The following is a 7,139-nucleotide window of genomic DNA, read 5'->3' as shown; positions in this document are numbered from 1 at the left end:
CTTTGTTGATGAAGGCCATAGTCAGCAGCCCTAGCAGCTCTTGTGGCTGAGAGACTTACTTGAGATTACAGTTTCCTTGTTTTGTGTTATTCTTCATTTCCCTTTTGTTTACCAAAAGGGGCGGAGCAGCCTTTGGGGGCTGGCTTAGCCACCATATCCTTGAGATGGGCCCAAGATGACTACAAGCCTAAAGGACCAAAAAAAAGAACAATGCCAATTGAGAGCTGGTGCACTTAATTGATGCCTTAAGAGCTGGTTGGTGCTTGGATGGGGTGTAAGAAGAGGTAGGAGCCCCAAAGAAGAAGTGGACCCAGTGAATCCAGGACATGGCAGGTGAGAATCAGGTAACTTTTGCTGAGTGTTCCAACTGGGTGAGTTCATTTTCCTCATGGCACAGTCTCACCAGGCACAGGGCTGCCAGGGCCCTCAGCCCTATCCTATGCTGAAGTCACAGGATGGTAGGCCTCAGGCAAGAGTTAGAGAAGCATCAGAATTTCCTTTCTGAAAGCAGAATCTGGTTTGATTTTCTGCTTAGGCTGAGAAGCAGTTGTAGAAGCTACTTCTTATACAAAATATACAGGGCAGTTGGTTCCAGGCTCTCCTAAAGATCTGCCCTTTGGGGAAATAATATCACTTTTCAAAATGGTTAACTCACTACCACAGGGCTGGGAAAGCCTTGTCTTAAGGTAGTGGGGGGTTTGGGTGGTCAATACAAAGAGACTGTGCTAGAATAGAGGCTCCCATAGACAGTGACGAGGTCAAGCCAAGCATTCATCCAAGTCCAAGGCATGGAGCTGGGGGTCGTGACAAAATTGGGATCAATGCAGGCCACTGACCATAACAAAAGGTCCAAGCCAGGGACCATAGCACTCAGGAACAGGCAGAGCAGGAAAAGAGCAATACAGGGCAGGAACAGGCCGTCATAGCAGCAGGAGCAGAGACAGGCAGATGCTAGGCAAGGATCCAGGCAGGGGTGAAGTATAGGTATAGGCTAGGTCTGGACTTTGGCCCTCAATTCCAAGCCCAAGAGTTCTCCTCTTCATTTAGGGCTTTCAAGGCACCTTCCTCAGAGGCTGCTAGAAAAACCCATGTGTTCCCTTTATACTGGTTTCCAGCCTAGGGATCCTGTAAGCAAGAAACTCATTTGCTCCAGATTCCTCTCTCTCTCTCTCTCTAGCCTATTTCCTAGCATCACCTATCTCTGGGCTCTTCTCTGGGACCTCTTTCTGGATTGTGCAGAAATCTTTCATTACCAGTGCTTTTACTGCATCAATTAATTAAGTGGACAATAGCTATCCAAATTTACAGTTAGAAAGCTAAACCCAGAGACTGACATCTCAGATCAAAAGAATATTCAGAATTCCTATTTGAAGGCTGTCAGAACACCCAGATGGATTAAGGTTCTTGTTAATTATAAAGCTATCTTTCGGATGTTTTAATAATAACAATACTCAATAATGCATTTACCACTTAGACATTATATTTATATAGATACTTTATATTTAAATATGTATATTCAACATGTCATTAATTATATTTAACATTACACTAATTACACACACACACTAGATCTGTGCGAATAGGTAAGTATTTGATTTGGATTCAGATTCAGGCGATTCAGAGGACAGTGATTTGATTTGAAGATTCAGATCACTGTTCTGAACTGACTTGGCCGAATCAGCTTTGGAAGATTTGGCACTAATTCGGAGAGATTCGGTGATTCAGATCAGCTGGGGAGAGGTAGGCACAGCCGGGAGACTGCAGGTTCTCTTGCAGCTCCTCTGACTGTGTCTGCCTCTCCCTGGGCAGGGGAAGCTGCAGGAGAAGCCCCTATGGCTGTCCTGCCCAGCCCCATCCCCCACCCAGGCCCAGCCTCCCAGCACTTAAAAAAAACAAAAAAACAAAAAAAAAGCCCCGTGATCACCAGCTGTAGCAGGGGTTGTGGGGACTATGGGGCCTCCTGGAAGAACCCCCCCCATACAGCCCCCGCTCCCCGATTACCATTCCCCACCCAGCCCCGGCAGTCTGGGAATCAACCTCCGCCCCAAACAAACCCAAACCCCACACTCACCAGCAGTAGCAGTGGCTGTGGGGGCTCTGGAGCCATGTGGCAGAGCCCCTGCCTGGCCCTAGCATCCCGGCAATTAAAAAATAAAAAGCCCTGCACTCACTGGCTTCAGGACCAGTGATTGGGGCCTCTGGGAGCTCGTGCTGGAGCCCCCCCATGCAGCGTGGGGCAGTAGGGGGCAACAGGGATCACCCCCCACTTGGCACCCATGCGGCAGCTGCCCCATGGCATGGGTGCAGCATGGCTCGGCAGGGCATCACATGCTGTCTGGGGGCTGGGACAGTCAGGCCTTTACCACAAACTCTTACATAATAGTGAGCTTCCTCTTTTACCCTTTTCTTTTCTTTTATATTTTATGCCTATAAAACTATAGTAGATCAAGTGATACTATTCAATATTGTTTCACATAAGGTAAAAAGATTTTTAAAAATTTATCAATTAAGATTTAAGAGTCTTGATCAGAAGTCAAAGCTATCTGAGAATCTTTTCTAACACAATCTTTCAGTCTGAAAAAGTTTCATTCTAGGCAACCTGATTACAAAGCTCTTCAACTAGTTCAAAGCCAGGTCAGTAAGAAATAACCACATTTTAACAGAATATATATATTCTGTTTTGTTCAAAATATTTAAAAATGTATGTGTGTGCATACACACACACACACACACATTTTATTACTGTTTTTAACAGAATATATATATAAATGTTTAACAGAATACGTTTAACATATATATATATATGTGTGTGTGTGTGTTAAGCATCTCTATATATATCTATACCTATATTTAACATATATATAGATATATATATATATCTATATATATGACTATATATATAGATATATATATATGGTAAACCTCTCTTTCTCTCCCTCTCTATCCATCTCTCTATGTTTAAAATACATCTATAGTTAAACATAGAACATATATAGAATTCTGTTAAACATATATATATTCTGTTAAAATATAGTTATTTCTTACTGACCTGGCTTTGAACTAGTTGAAGAGCTCTGTGATCAGGTTTTTTTTGTACTAAAGAACCTGATAAGTTCAAGCAGTATTTTAAGAAGCCAAAGAGAGAGAGAGGTAGAGAGATATCTGACTTCTCAAAATACTGCTTGAACTTATTAGCTTCTTTATTTCAAAAAAACTATATATATATATATATATAGTATTTTTTGTGTACACACACACACACACACATATATACACACACATATATACATAGTATTTTGTACTATAGTAGCTGGTAAGTCAAGCAGTATCTTGAGAAGCCAGTCTGAAGTTTAATTCTTTAGGCTGAACCTAACAAAAATGCCATCTGACCTAAATAACCATATGGCCTGATTAATTGTTTGACTGGCATTTGGCAAACAAAGCAGGCCTACTAATCTCATTACTGAATCAATCGTCATCCTCTTTGAGACAGTTCCCTACTCAAATGCTCTCCACTTGGCACTGTCTGTTGTGATCCCTGCCACTGTGTTTATAGGTAATCAGTCCAGGCTTCTACATCATCATGCCATTTCTTTCTTGGTCAACTCCTCTTTTCTTCCCTGCCACACGATCTTCTATTATAACCTTATCTAGGCTTCTCCCATATTCTTCTCCCATCTTTAAAAAAGACTCTAAAGGGGGTATAGGGAACTACACGCCAGTGAGCCTAACTTCTGTTCCTGGAAAATTGGTAGAAACAATAATAAAAAAATGTTCAGTGATAATAAAAAATAGTTCATAACTTGCTGGGGAGGAATCAACATGACTTTGTCAAAGGGAAATCATGTTTTACCAACCTACTAGACTTCTTTGAGGGTCTCAATAAGCAGTGGATTGGGACAAAGTATATTTGGCCTTTGACAAGGTACCTTATCAGAGGCTCTTAACAAAGTTAGGTAGCCATGGAATTACAGGGAACATCTACTCATAATTTAGAAATTAGCTTAAAGATAGAAAGCAAAGAGTGACTATAAATGGTCAGCTTTCAGGAAGGAAAGAAATAAACAGCAGGGTCCCTCAGGGATCTATGTTGGGACCTGTGCTGTTTAACATATTCATTAATGATCTGGAAAAGGGGGTGAGTAGCAAGGTGGCCAAATTTGAGGAAGACAGAAAATTATTCAAAGTGATAAAGACCAAGATGGACTGTGAGGAATTACAGAAGAATCTGGCACTGTTGAGTGAATAGGCAAATAAAGGGCAGATGAAATTCAATGTAGGTAAGTGTAAAGTGATGCACATGGGGGGACCTCTCCCCCGCAACTATCCCTAGACTATGATGGGCTCTACTTTCTTTGTTGCCACAGGAAAGACTGGGAGTCATTGTGGACAGTTTGTTAAAAACATCAGCTCAGTGCTCAGCAGCCACCAAAAAGGCAAACAAAATGTTAGGGATTATTAAGAAGGGAACTGTAAATGAAACTGAAAATATCATCATGACACCTCCTAAATCCATGGTGCATCCGTACCTTGAATCCTGTGCCCAGTTATGTCCCAGCACCTCAAAAATATAGAATTATAGAAAGTCCAGAGAAGGGCACTGAGGATGATTAGTGCTATGGAGGGGCTTCTATATGACACTAAAGAAGCCAAGTGTATTCAGTTTAGAGAAGAGATCCATGGGGGGGGGGCATAATAAGGGTTTACAAAATACTAAATGGCAAAAGAGAAAGTAAATAGGGATTTATTATTTACTCTCTCACAATATAAGAACTAGGGGTAATAAAATGAAACTAGTAGGCATTAAGTTTAAACCTGTCTAACAGGGCCCAGTCCCATTGAGGCAGGGAGGAGCATGTCTTGAGCCACCTTCGGTGGGAATTGTTGGGCATGCTTGCTCAGTGGAAGACATCCTGGCTTAGGCCTGAGGCAAAGGGGCTCTTAGGTGAATCCAACTGAGCATGAGCTCTGCAAGATTGACCCATGTGGGGGAGACTAACCTAGACTGGCAGTGGGAGCTAGAGACAGGACAGGTTGCGGTGGAGCAGTCCCGGGAGGACAAATTCAGGTGGATATATGAAGGAGGCATTGCCTGGGTGGAGGAAGAGGTGGTGTGGCCCAACCTGGCATGGATGGTGTCCTGATACAAGGTAAATGGAGGGGTGGGGGGGGCGGTCTTGTACCAAACAGACTGTGGGCAAAGGCCGGGGAATGAGGTCACCCAACTCCTGATGCTGAAAACGTACTGGGGGGCCTGCTAAGAGCTGCCCACAAGCTCCCTACAGGAGGCTACTGGGAGGAGGACAAAACCAGGAAGTGCATCTTAGACAGATTTTTTTGGCTGGGGATCTGACAGGAGGTAGGGCAGTTTTTCTGGTTCTGCCCGGAGTGCCAACTGGCATACCCAGGATGTCCAAACGTCCCACTGGTCTCTATGCCACTCATGGAAGAGCATTTTCAGCGGCTGGCAGTGGACATTGTGGGGCCTTTGCCCCAATGTAATGCAGGGTTCCAATACATTTTGGTCCTGGTGGACTACGACAGAGGTGGTACTCATGAGAGTGGTGACCACAGAAAAGGTGGAATTGCTTAAGATCTTTACCCGTGTGGGGCTGCCAAAAGACATATTAACAGATAAGGGCAGCAATTTTATGGCCTGGGTGTTCAAAGAAGTCTGCATTATGTTGAAAATCCGGCACCTTGGTCTGTTTGAGGGTGGTACACAGATTTTCAGTCTGGTTGAGCAGTTCAACTGGACCCTCAAAAGTATGCTCAAGAAAGTCACTGGGTGAGATTTGCAGCGGTAGGACTAGCTACTGGAACTGTTAATGTTTTCCTGCCTAGAAGCCCCGCAGAGTGCCACTGGGTTCTTACCATGTGAACTATTGTATGGCTGCCACCCCCGGGGGATACTAGATTTGATCAGGGAAAATTGGGGACAATAGGAAGGAGTGGCACAAAGCTCAGTGGTGCATGTGCTAGAAATGAGGGAAAGGGTACAGATTGCAAGAGCGTTAGCATGAGAAAACTTACAAATGGCCCAAGTTAGGCAAGCTGCCAGATACAACCAATGGACATGCAAGAGGCAGTTCAATGAAGGCAATTGGGTACTCATGTTGCTCCCTGATGACACTGTTGCTGCGCTGGGTGACGAGGCTCCCAGGGATCCCAGGAGCAGGGGGGATTCCCCCCTGACAAACTCCAACTGATGGGAGATCAAAGCCTGGAGTGGGCTGACAGGCTGCTTACCATATCCGCAGGAACCCAAACTCGAGAAGTGGAGGTGCACATGGTGTCTCCCCAACACTTTAAAAGCATGGTCTCCCTGCATGTGGAGAGACACACTGATGGTGACATCATAAAAAAGTGTCCGGGGCCTTGACAAGCCCTGGCAAGCACTGCAGGAGCGGCAGCAGCACAGGCTGCCAAGAGTGCCCCTACAGACATGGCAAAACCTGGCAAGGATGCCAAAAGCACACCCACAAGCTGGGATGGGAAACACCTGGAGGGATCCCAAAACCCAAAGATTAGCAGCGGTGAGCCAGAGTGGGACTGGTGGGACCCACCTCCAGAGTGAACCATAAGACTGATGGCGGACATGTGAGTCCAGTTCCCTGAGTGGTACCCAGGGTACATTAGGTGCCCAGGGTGTTTTGAGTTTAGTTTTCTTTTGTTGGGAATTTATTTCTTACTAAAACAGGCCCAGCCCAGAAGCATCCCAGCATGGCCTAAGAGGACCCAACAGAAGGAGCCTGTAGTCTCTGACTCATCTTAAGGTGGACGGCCAGAGTTACAGTTATTTCCCCAAAGACTACTGAAGCAGGTGGAGAAGAAAGCCCATCCCAGAAGGAAAGGGACAACATATTAGTCAAGTTTATGGCAGCCAAGTATCCTATCGTTGCCATGACTTTATCCCATTGGTGAGTGGACAGGGTGTAGGAGAGATGGAGCCCCAAGTCACTCACCATAGCACTTAGACGGGCTGAGGGTGGAAGGACACCCCATCTCCCAACAGACCTTCCATTCTTTTCTTAGACCATCAAGGCATGGCAGGAGAGTACGAGGTAGATCCACCTCAGTCATAGAGGCTTCAAATGCCCAGTAGACCTTCCCCAGGCACGAAGTGGTGCACTGGCCAG

The sequence above is a fragment of the Alligator sinensis genome, unplaced genomic scaffold (genome assembly GCF_000455745.1).
Source record: "Alligator sinensis unplaced genomic scaffold, ASM45574v1 scaffold9_1, whole genome shotgun sequence".
Lineage (NCBI taxonomy): Eukaryota > Metazoa > Chordata > Crocodylia > Alligatoridae > Alligator > Alligator sinensis.
Note: the sequence above shows the minus strand (reverse complement) of the source record.